The sequence below is a fragment of the Ambystoma mexicanum genome, chromosome 8 (genome assembly GCF_040938575.1).
Source record: "Ambystoma mexicanum isolate Mex_15411 chromosome 8, UKY_AmexF1_1, whole genome shotgun sequence".
In the NCBI taxonomy this organism is placed as follows: domain Eukaryota; kingdom Metazoa; phylum Chordata; class Amphibia; order Caudata; family Ambystomatidae; genus Ambystoma; species Ambystoma mexicanum.
The window spans coordinates 144470018-144482196 of NC_090929.1; the positions used below are offsets into that span (position 1 = coordinate 144470018).

Here is a 12179-nt window from a genome sequence, read left to right on the forward strand (position 1 = left end):
TGAGACAAATGAGCAAGCCTCTGTCTACACAATTGCTGCTTCACTGAGCAGCTTGCAGAAGAGCATAGGCTTCGTTGATAACAAGATTGACAACCTCACTGTAAATGCTGAATCATCTAATTCCCCAACAGATCAACTATGTTCCAGAGTAACTGAAGCTAAACAGCAAATGTCCAAATCGGCAGATATACTCAGCGGCTGGAATCCTATGCTACGACATTTAAGGCTGAACTCAGAAATGTACAGACAAAAAACAATGACCTTGAAAATCACTCCCAAAGCAACAATGTCGGTATAATTGGCCTTCCAGAATCTACCCCATCTGGAACTGTTTTTGCAGAAGTCTTCCAGCAATGCTTAGAAACCAGTCGTCTCACTTTCAAATTGAGCACACACAAGGCACTTGGACCAAGTCCTGCACCTGGTGTGCCGCTGTGGACAATAATTACAACAGTCTTTAATTACTGGGACAGAGACTTGATCCTCAAATTAGCCAGAGATAAGGGTCACCTGCAAAACCAGTCTGCAATCATCCACATTTTCCCAGTCTACAGCCCAGCAGTAAAAGCCTCAAGAAAAACCTTCAGCGATATCGGGGACATTTCTCTGGGACAGGCAGATTCAATATGTCCTACTATTTCAAGACAATCTGAAAATACTCTACAACGGTGGACAGTCATAATTTCGAAAAAAAAATGTCGACAGACAAAAATGTCGACAAAAAAATGTCGAAAAAAAAAATGTCGACTTTCGTTTTTTTAATTATATATTTATTTTAGGGGTTCGGGAGTTAAAAAAAAGGGAAAAAATTAAAAAAGGGGGGTTGGGGGGGAACCCCCCCATTTAAAAAAAAAAAAAAAAATGCATTGAAAAAAAAGTCGACATTTTTTTTTCGACATTTTTTTTTTCGAAATTTTGACTGTCGACATTTTTGTTGTCGACATTATGACTATAAACCCTCTACAACATCAAATCCCACTTCATCACTTCTCCCTTTGAGCCCCTAGAATCCTGCAAATCTAATGTCTTATCACCCACCCCTCATCACTGATCAAGTCTACTACTGAAGTATCATTGTCACATTGTGTTGACCTCATCTAAGCTTATCCCGCCTGACTGTGCTTTCATCCTCCAATAAAACTGTTGGGCAATGTGGGCTGCCTCCTAGTGGTCCCCTGGCCATCACCTAGTTTTGAAAGCATAATGTTTTATGTCACTTGGTACATGTTTCGACGGTTCCCCGCTCACAACTTGGGGTTTCCAGCACGGTGCAGGGTGGATCGGGCTGGGGAATTGTAAAAACCAGCCATTACATGTTACAGTAAACGAAAACTGGATGCAGGGCTGGATAGCCTATACTTTCTCTTTGCTACGGCCTAGATGGTTAAAACAAGATCAATGACTTAGAAATCGGCATAGTGCTATGTGCTAATGAGTATGACAAAAATATGGGCTCTATTAATAGTATTTCATGGCACATCTGCTGCCTAAACAACCCAATCAAACCCTGTAAGGTTCTAGCCTACCTGCAAAAACATAAAGCAAATGATATCCTATTACAAGAGACTTATCTCAAATGCATCACTCGCATGGTGATAGCTAAATCCTGGGGAGTACACAGATGGAAAAACGGGGGCGGGGTGGTGTGAATGCTTGCCAACTACTTAAAGGGTCATGCCTGAGCAGTGTTCTTTAACACAAAAGAGGAAAGGGTTGGTCAGGCAAACCCAAATAGTGGTGTTTTGAGAGATGGTAGTACTCACTAACCGTAATGTGTTGTGAAATGTCTCAGAGGATAAGAAGACTTATTCCAACCGTATATAGGTGTAATTAAATTACCTAATGGATCATCAAATAAGTACATGTTTGACTAAAGACGTGGTGATGGTTGGAACTTTCCTGCCACATACTACACTGGAACGATAGGGAGACATAGGTATTATGCTGATCATCCTCTTGGTTCAGTCGTCATAGTAACTCTATCCATGTTTTCCCCACACTCCCCACACTCGCTTAACCAAGTAAGGCTTCACAAGCTGGCCATTTCAATTTCACTCAATTCATGCTGTGAGAACTGTATGACCATGATTGTCCGACCATAAAAATACATCTCTATTACTTCTTATTCTGTTTACTGATATACAGACGGCGCAGCAGAACACACAATAGGGATATCATGTATGAGAGGAAGGGATAGCTAGAACCTTCCCTGTCCTTCTGTCTTCCTGTGTTCAGACAAGCTTTGGTTATGGAACCAGTCTTCTTATCTGAGGTATTTCATAACATATTATGTTGACGAGCACTACCATTGCTCAAGAACCCATTAATGCAGGACATTATTGGAGGGTGCAGGGGTTTCAACACTGCATTGCATGACCACTTCGACATATCCTCCCCCAAAAAGTAGAAGCCAACAGAATGCTGCTACTCTCCATTCTAGATGCATTGTCTGCCTGAAGTCTAACAAACCTTTGGCGCAAATGGCATGTCTTGAACCGTAAATTCACATATTACTCCGCTGGTCACCACTCCGATTGCAAACTGAATATGTGGCTCGGTTACCCCAGGTATATCATGAGGGGTCACCTGGTGCGAAATACCCGCTGTGACCATATCAAACCCCTAGTCTGTAATGATCGACATAAAAACTCCCCAACATTGCTCCTGGGCCATTTCCTGAAGATTGAAATCTAACTCTGATTGACCTAGTGTTCAAAACTGAACTCAGAGAAGAGAGTGTTAACTGTTTTAATACCAATACCTCCTCAGTGGGTAATCCATTAGTAATATGGGAAGACTTTTTTAACTTCTCATAAGAGGAATCTGCCTCGCCAAGGAATATGGTATTCTAAAACGTGCACATAGAGAATTGGATGAATGTGAATCCAAACAAAAACAACTTGAAGTCAAACATGCATCTAATAGCTCAGCGGCCACACCAACACCTAGCAGACAGAATGTGTTCTTGCAAAATAACATCCATGCGTTAAGCTGAATCTGACAAACCTGTATTGTATTAGCCTAGATGGTTAAGCAGGGAAAGGGAGATAGATTCTATACAATCCCCTGATGGAGTTTTTAGCTCGGCTCCTTCCAGCATTAACATAACCTTTCTAAAATACTACTACTCCCTGTGCTCATCTAAATTTGATAAATCAGAAGCCCAGTTGCATAAATATAAAGCAACACTGATATGGCTAAGTGACGAACAATGTTCCCCACTCAACATGCACTTAACAGCAAGGAGATCATAGCTGCAATTATGGACCTGCAATCGGGTAAAGCTCCACGTCCAGACGGCCCGCCATTGTGTTCTATAATGATTTTGCTGATGTATTAGCTGCCAAGCGATTGACCGTGTACAGAGAAGACCTAACAAAAGGTGTTCTGTCCCCATCCACTGATAAAGCCAGGAGTGTAGTCCTCCCTAAACCCAATTGAAGTCCTTGGGCTAACCGATCCTACAGGCCACAATCAATGTTTAACATAGACGATAAAATCTGAGCTGCGGTCCTGCCCAAAGGATCCTCCTTCTCCCTCCAGACCTGGTTTTAGATGACAAGTCTAGGTTCATACCTGAATGGGCCACTACCCACAGTTTGCGAAAACTATTCAGTATCACTAGCTGAACCCAAATTTCCCTGTTCGGGAGTATGCGCCATGGAGGTCCTCTTCACCCATACTGTTTGCATTATCCATCGAAGAATTGTCCTGAACCCTCAGTGAACACCATGCTGAGCAAGAACTACAGTTCTTTTACCAAACAGTAATATTTTCCCTTTATGCAGATCTACTACTTTTTGTAAAATATCTGGATAACAACTTTCTCTCGATTGTTGAGGAAGTTCATGAATTTGGCCAATACTCAGGTGTATAGATTAACTGGAATTAATCAGGGGGATTTCCCCTAACTGATTCTGCATCACCAGCCCAATGTTGCAGAGACTTCAAATGGTCCCAAAACCAGGTGAGATATTTTGGCATTAATGTCACTTGATCAGCTAATCTCTTGTATTCAGCTCATCACGCCCCTTTCATGGTGACAATTCAAAGCAAAATCAAGAGATGGACCACTATGCCTATATCTTTCATGGCAAGAGTAGCACTAATCAAAATGGTACTATTGCCCAAGTGCCTCTACTTGTTCACTAGCATCCCCATCTGTTGAAATGCTTAATTCTTCACGAAACTTAGTCACTATTGATTGGCCTAATATGGAGAGGGAAGAATGCCTCCATCATATGGGAAACCAACCCTAATTACTACTCTTATCAAGCAGGTGGCCAAAATGTACCCGATATTGAAACATACGTCCTAGTTTGACTGCTATACCATGCGATCTGCTGGTAGCTACCAGCTCCAATTCCCAACATATTTGGGAATTGCCAGTCTTGATCACGGGCAGAATAAATGCCCTTACGCAGAACGCACTGGCGCGACGTATATATTTATCAAAAATGCTCCCTGAATGCATACTCTGTGCTATCTTCCGAGAATTGGATGCTTGCTTCTCAACATGTATCTGGAGGGAAGGGAAAGGCCAGATTGAAACTAGAGGGCGACCAAGAGTAACTGGGACCTTGCTTTGCCGGATTAGATGGCTTTTCACAGTGCCACCCAATTATATGAGTTAAAAAGGTGGGCAAACCAAGAAGATTCCCCCGCAATGAAGAATATCCAATACTGTAAAGTTCAACCTTGGGGTTTTACCCAGACGCTATATTTAACATGGAATAAGGTTCAGAGAGAAATAAAATCACACCATAAAATTGGTTATACCTTGCAAGTCTTTGGAGAAAATGTACATGATTGGAGCATCTCCCCTTATCTACTGGTGAAGTAATACTATAGTACTTGGGGGGGGTTGGGGGGGGCTAGGAAGGGAGGCGGGAGGTAAAATAAGCCTTTCCCGTCCTGTACAAGGCTGAACGCCATCGCTCTCAAAGATTTATATTCTAGTACCAGCCTGTTGGGATTAGATGCTTTATGCAGAAAACCTACCTTTAAGGCTTTGGACTGTGTTTTCTTCAGATTACTCAATATACAGTCCAAGGTTCACAAGAACTCTATCACTTGCAAACTAATGTTCTGGGAGGAAGCAGTTGATCCCAATATTGTCTACCCCCCCCCCACCGACCCCCAAATCAAACCCAATTACCTTCCGCTGTAGTGTCCTTAGCGCAGACCTGGTCTCCAGATTTGCATGTGGATATAGACCCTGTTAAATTCGTGGCTTTTGGGGATTTGAACCTCTCTTGGGCTGCGTGCATTAACACGTAAACGGCTCCATTGGTGGTTTGCCATGGGTTTAAGGCACTAACCTCCATGTTGGTGCGGATGGCGAGAACTGGGCACAGTGGGTCACGTGTTCTGGTTTTCTTCCAAACTGCAGTTGGTGTGGTGGACAGCGCAAGCCATTCTCATTCTATGTTTCCTCGCGGTCTCCCAGACTGCCCAGTTTGGTGGCTCTTTGGGCAGGGTAACCCCCAACCACCCCCCCCCCCCCAATAGTCCTCTCCGACTCCCGCCCCCCCCCCCCCTTCCCCCTGAACATTCCCGCTGTTGGGAAACGCGCAATCCACACTGTTACAGTTCAGGCAATTGCATGCACACTGAGGGCTGAGATGCTTTGCTGTTACAGTGACTGTCTCGTCTATCTAAAAGAGGCATTAAAGGCATGGCTTGATAAAAACCATTCTTACAGAATAAAAATCAACACATTTGGACAATGTAAGTTATATTATGAAATCGGATGTAAAGTGCGAACAATGTTCAAACCAAAACACCTTTTGGTTTTCTCCTTTCTACTTGATTTGCGTCCAACTATGTACCTCAGCTGTTAACATGTCTGCGAATGTGTGCGTGACCGCGATTCTTACTTCAGGAGTAGAATGACAGTGGGCCAGGAATAATATAGCAACCCCCCCCCCCCCCAACCTCCGCGTCAGGGGGCATACAATGCCGGTAACGTCGGGATTAATGGCATATTGTGCCTGGTGGGTGGGTTTCCTTGCCTGTTTTCTGTCTCAAGCTTCTCAGTTGTTACCTTGTCAGTTTAGGTCAGGTACTTTCATGTTAGGAGCTCTTGGGTAATAAACACTGCACTATGTTTCGTGGATTGGAGTTGCAATGTGACTTGTTCATTTCTATTGCTTTATTGTTTTATATGACCACATCGGCATGTGTTTTTAATATTTCTGGATTATCCCAAATGTAATTTTAAAACAGTTCATAATGCATTATTGTTTATGTATTTGCGTTGCAAGTCAAATTGTTTAATTCTTTAAAATATATTAAATTAAAAAAAGAGGATTAGTGTTCTGCCCTGAGCAGCAACTATTATAAAATCAGGTGCTTATAACTATACACAAACAGGCCCAGCATCAGGGCCTTTCAAGATTTGCAATCGAAATGGGCTCCCAGACCTTTGGGGCCCCTCGTGACTCCGACATAGCATACTTAATTAATGTTCTTAAATGTTGGTTACGGTTTCAGCCCCTTTGGCTTAATTTAGGATTTTGACACAATTTGAGGCACTGGGCCTGCACACACTCACTAAAGGAAGCCACGGTAGCATTATATGTATCTGGGCGACCTGAAATCCAGGAAGGCAGAAACTAAAAATGTTGTAAAGTTTGTGAGGAAAAAAAAACGTTTGCCAAGAAATCTTGCCATTGCTTATTATATATCTATTGAATCATCAGATAATTGCACTGCTTATTATATATCTATTGAATCATCAGATAATTGCACTGCTTATTATATATCTATTGAATCATCAGATAATTGCACTGCTTATTATATATCTATTGAATCATCAGATAATTGCACTAGACATGCAAAATTGCAGCAGCTGTAACTTCCTAGAAAACCTACTTACCGCTTTTCCACTGCCCTTTTGCATTTGAAAACCATAGACTACATCACATCAATGCACTTGTGTTGCAGCTGAAGTCTAGGAGGCCACAGGCATTTAAAAAAAAAAGATTTTTTATTTTTTCAGTCATAGGAAAATATCAAGATGGACATAGGCAGAAATCAAATAGAACAACAAATGCAAATAAAGTCCAGATTCAGTTACCAGGCTTGCAATGTGCACACCCCGCCCAGGGCCTGGGGACGACGAGAGTGAACCTTGAGGCATTCAAAACGGGACCCATAAGCACCTCCCCCCTCCTGCAAAATCAACAAGAACAGAAACGGAACCCATCCGAGGTCACTGTCAAATATTTCAGCATTTGGGGCTTTATTGTCGGGCCTGGAAACCTATTGGAAAGGTCATGGAGCTGAAAGCAATCTCGGGCAGAAGCGTAGCTGAGGGGGAGCGTGGGGGTTGGGGGGGGGGGGTTTAGGAGGCTATAGCCCAGGGTGTTTTGGCTGTAGGCTAGCTAGCCCTGAGTCCCGACATTAGTGTAGCCCCAGATCTTTTCCAGACCTAGCAACACCTATCCACCTAGACGACCCCGCTTAAGGGCCAGGATCTTTTCGGAGACGCGATGTCCCAAGCTTGTACCACCGTATATTTATCTGCGGACCATCGACTAACCTCCAGTCCTCGGCACGGAAACCATGGCAGCCATAAGTAAATGGGTGATCAGAGTCGAGTTTACCCCAGAGAGAGAATACGCTGCCTCAAATGCATCTTCCAAAAGCACCACCAACTGATCCAATGGCAGTAGCACACCTGTCACGTCCTTGATGAGAGCCAGAACCTCCTTCAAAAATATTGGTGTCAGTTCCACCAACAAAGGGCGAATCGCTGGGTCCATCGCATGAACTGGGGTCGTGTACCTCCGGTGCAACGTTTTGTGTGCACATTCCTTATTTGTCACACACTAGGAAAGGTGCCCCAGGATTCCTCAGAGATTGGGCCCTGAAAATCCTTCTCCCACCCAGTCAGGTAAGTGAAGACCCAGGTGGCGCAATGCCCTCTAGCAGCCTATACAGCGGAGACATTGGGCCTCACTATGAGTCAGCCGGTCCGGAAACAACAGTGGTGGTAAATCTGCCGCCACTGTTTCCGGACTGGCTGATTCCGAGTCCTGCAGGCGAGAGGTGTCGCTCCTTCCAGGTCTGACCTGGCGAGAGTAACACCACCCGCCTGCAGACGGAAATGGAAACACTGGCTCCGTCATAGACAGAACCAGTGTTTCCATTGTCCCCCTTCCCCATGGAGTCCTATGGGACTCCATGGGTATGGGGATTTATGGAATTTCGCCTCCGGAATTACCTGGTCACTGGGGTTGTAATGCCCCGGTGATTCCGGCTATCACGTAGGCGGAATGGTATTACGGGTCCAGTGGCAACCTGCCGGTTTTTCCGACACGGCTACCGCCAGACTCGTAATGAGGCCCATTGTATTTGTATTTGAACCTTCCCAATCCGAGGGCCAGCATGACCCTGGACTTCGTATACCTGGATGAGAGGCCCAGTGCCTCGGCTGCAAATATATGATATGATAAGTCTTTTATAACGTGCCTGTACACAAGTGTTTCTAGACACATCAAGACAAGGGAGGATAGCTCAGGGCCAACGCGCTTGTCTTCGAAGCAAGACGACGCAGAGCAAGACTGGTTCGATCCCCGGGTCCACACTTAGAAACCTCTGGGTATTAAGCAAGTTATAAATGACCAATTATAATTATAAATAACCAATTATAAAAGGGAGGGAAGACAGAATGAGGACAAAACAAACGATCTTACTAGCCTTGTGTCATTCAGATCGTGCAAGTGCGATAACGCAAAGTGCAGGGGGGAGGGAGAAAGGGGAAGTGCCAGGGAGAGGGACAAGGGAAGTGCAATCACGGCAGCATTGTTCTAAGCAAGTGCAGCCGTGGCAGGGCGGCTCTGGTTAAGTGCAAGGAGGCAGGGGACTGTACAGTTACAAGCCCCTAAGTGCACGCTAGGCCTGGAGGCAGTGCAGGGGCAACTGGTCGTGGAGGAGCCTGTTACCCAATGAGACTGAGGGTAGCCAGGCCACCAGTCAGCGCAGCAGACTGGGGGGGTCAGCAGGGGAGGGAGGGAGAGAAAGCAGAGGTGAAAAGGAATGTCTTGAGCTGCTTCAGGAACTTCAGGTGGTCCGGCTCAAGTTTAAGAGGGTCAGGGAGGCCATTCCAGAAAGAGGCACAGGCAGAGGAGAGAGATCTACCACCCACTCTGCCTGGAGCAGCGTCTGACCCTCAGAGAGTTAGAGGTGTCTGAGCGAAGGGCTCAAGAAGGAAGGTGTTTTGGAAGAGAGAGTTGGACGTAGTGCGGGCCCTGGCCACGGAAAGCTTTGTGGATAATGTAGAGGGTCTTGAACTTGAAAATTGCAGCCTGCGGGAGCCAGTGGAGAGATATGGTCCCTGGGCTTGAGGCCAAGGACCACTCTTACAGTCCTGTTCTAGATTAGTTGTAGAGAGTAGAGGAAGGCAGATTGAGAAAGAGGCTGTTGCAGTAGTCCAGGCTAGGGAGAGCCAGGGCTCTGGAGACAGTGTTCTTCAGGGGGAAAGTGAGAAAAGGAAGAATACCTCTGAGGAGGTGCAGCTGGTAGTGGTGTGATATGAGCAGAGAAAGAGAGTGTGCAGTCGAAGATGACACCAAGGTTTTTTGCCTCACAGGAAGGCAAAGGAAGAGGGCTCAAGAAAGGCGGCCAGAGGGAAAGCAAGTGCAGGGGATACTGGCATTATGGCAGAGATAATTGGAGGCGCATCAAACCTGAAGCGCGTATAGACAGTCAGGAATGAGCGAGAGGTGAGTGGAGGCTGAGGGGAGCCTAAAGGCGAGCAGAGTGTCATCTGCATAACACTGAAAGTTAGAGTAGAAGGAAGAGATAAGGTGGGCCCAAGGGGTGAGAGGTTAGAGCCCTGGGGAACACCACATGTGGAGCGAGAGGTGGTGGAGAGAAAGTACCCAAGTTGGACCTGGGAGAGTCCGTCCAGGAGGAAGGAGAACCGTTCATCCTCAGTAATGCGGGAAAAGCCCCTAGCATTCCATAAACATGAACCCCCCCCCCACTGTACAATTGTAGGCGATAAGCAAATAGACGAAAAGGCATTGAATAGGAGCCCAGAGGTCAACTTAGGGTTCCCAACATTAGTGAAAACGGACCTATGCCTGTTGGGGCACTGCGTTGCCTCCATGCCCCACCCCATTAATACAAGAAAGTGAGACTGGAGGAACAATATGACCCCAACCCCAATCTAGAGGAGTAATAAAGAAAGGGAAGAGTCTGCAGGGCCAAGGCTGTGGGCGATTGTTCAATCCCTCTCCAATGAGCAGTGCAAGATCCCGGGGGCCAGTCCAAAATGCGTGCTAGTTTTGCAGCCATGATATAATTCCGAAGCATCTGAGAATTGAAACCCACCCCGCAAACCCAGACACTATTTTAAACTAAAATGAGGATGGTTACGTCTTCAACCGTCCCTGTCCACAAAGGGATAACAAAGGCTTCTTGCAGTTGTTAGGGAGACTTATCATTGTTATGCTTCATCCCCTCTCCTAGTGAGACACCCAGCACTTTTTGCTGGACTTCTGGATATTTTCTGAAATCGTGAATGAGTGGAGCCTTTTTCCACTAATTCATTCTTATGGCCTCTGTCTTTTGGAACTGTGTTCTGTATTTCACCTGTTATTTAGAGTCTATTTTTCTCCATATCTCTTTTTAAGGCATATGTATTTTACTATTGCAGCACAGAGCTCTTTATGGGCAGTGTTGCTGGGAATCTTTTGGGTCCTCCTTATAGATTATTTTCTTTATCCTAAAGTAACTACATTTTGAATGGATTGTGTCCTCTAACGTATTCCACATATTTGACAAGTAATGTCCACAGCTGTGCACTTCGGAAACTTTTTCAGCAGAGGGCATCCTGCGTCGATGACGTCGGGTCGATGTCCCTCGAAGGCCTCTGTCGAGGGCGACGTCACCGAATGTTATAAATATGACGCACGACGCCCGTAGCCTCAGTTCCGTTTTTTCCACGAACGTGTTGCTTTGTGAAACTTGGCGCACCTTGCATGTTTCATTGTTGAGATGTCTTTTTCTTCGACCCCTCCGATTCCGGGGTCTGGCTTCAAGACCTGCCGGGACTGCAAGTCGAAAATGTCGATCACCGACCCGCATTGCATTTGTTTGTGGTGTTTGGGTGAGAGTCTCGACACTGACGACTGTTCAAAATGCCAGTCGTTAACTGCCAAGGCCTTGCGGGAGTAGAAGGGGAAGCTCCATCTAGGTAGGGGTTCTAAGCCCATTAAGTCCCGTAAATCGAAGTCGAAATCCAAAGGGGTGTCCACAGACGACTCGAGGGGCGACTCTCTGTCGGAGGAGGCTCGGGGTTCTCGGTCCCGGAGTGGTTCCCGCCCTTCTTCTTCCTCATCGCGGCACTCGAGTAAGCACTGTCACCGGTCGCCTTCCCCGTCGTCCTCGGAGGATGGAGCTGCGAGGAAGGTAGCATACCCAACAAAGTCCTTGACTCCGGAGGAATGGGCTGCCGTTAAGGAGCAAATGTTAGCAATATTTCAATCGCAGGGTACAAGTCTGGTCGTGCCTAGGAAGCGGGCCAGGATCGGTCTCGTACCGTGGGCTTGCACGCCTTTGGGCTCGGGTTCGTGACGTGACTCGCATCGGGAGCCTTCGAGGTCTCGTTCGGACAAGGTTTTGGAAGGTCGCAAGAGATGTGCTTCTAGGTCTCGGTCCTCGTCCCGAACAAGACCGCAGCAACCTACTAAGGGCTCGATGCCGGCATCGACTCGGTCAACGCTTTTCCGTCTTATCAGCCCACGGCGCCGTCGGCACCAGTGTCAATGCCTTCAGCATTCATGATGCAGAGGTTGTCGACACTCTCGGCGTCGAAGCTCTTGACGCCTTTGGGAATTTTTGCCCGAAATTTGCCATTGGAGTACCCCGATGTGGGTACACCAAGGTCTGTGAGGCCAGTATTGGACTCCAGGCCCTCTTCTGCCCTCAGGCCAGGGTTTCAACTTCCTCTGGACGACATATATGAAGAGGAGGAAAGGTCTGATTTTGAGGACCCTGGTGAACTGGATGTGGCTCCAATTCTTTCTGGAGACAGTCAGTTGGAGGAGTTAAGGCAAACCCTCCATGATGCCAGTGGGTTGGACACTTATCGGGAAGTGGAATTTGGTAGGCCTGAGCATGGGGCTCATGCTGAGTCTTCATACAGGAGGCTCATGGCTAGTGTA

The 12179-nt window shown here is 46.3% G+C and overlaps 1 protein-coding gene across 2 annotated transcripts in view; it reads left to right on the forward strand.

Moving 5' to 3' along the window:
• TTLL11 (tubulin tyrosine ligase like 11) overlaps positions 1-12179 on the forward strand; it is a 1410454-nt gene that overhangs the window by 1178709 nt on the left and 219566 nt on the right. The window lies entirely within an intron of this gene.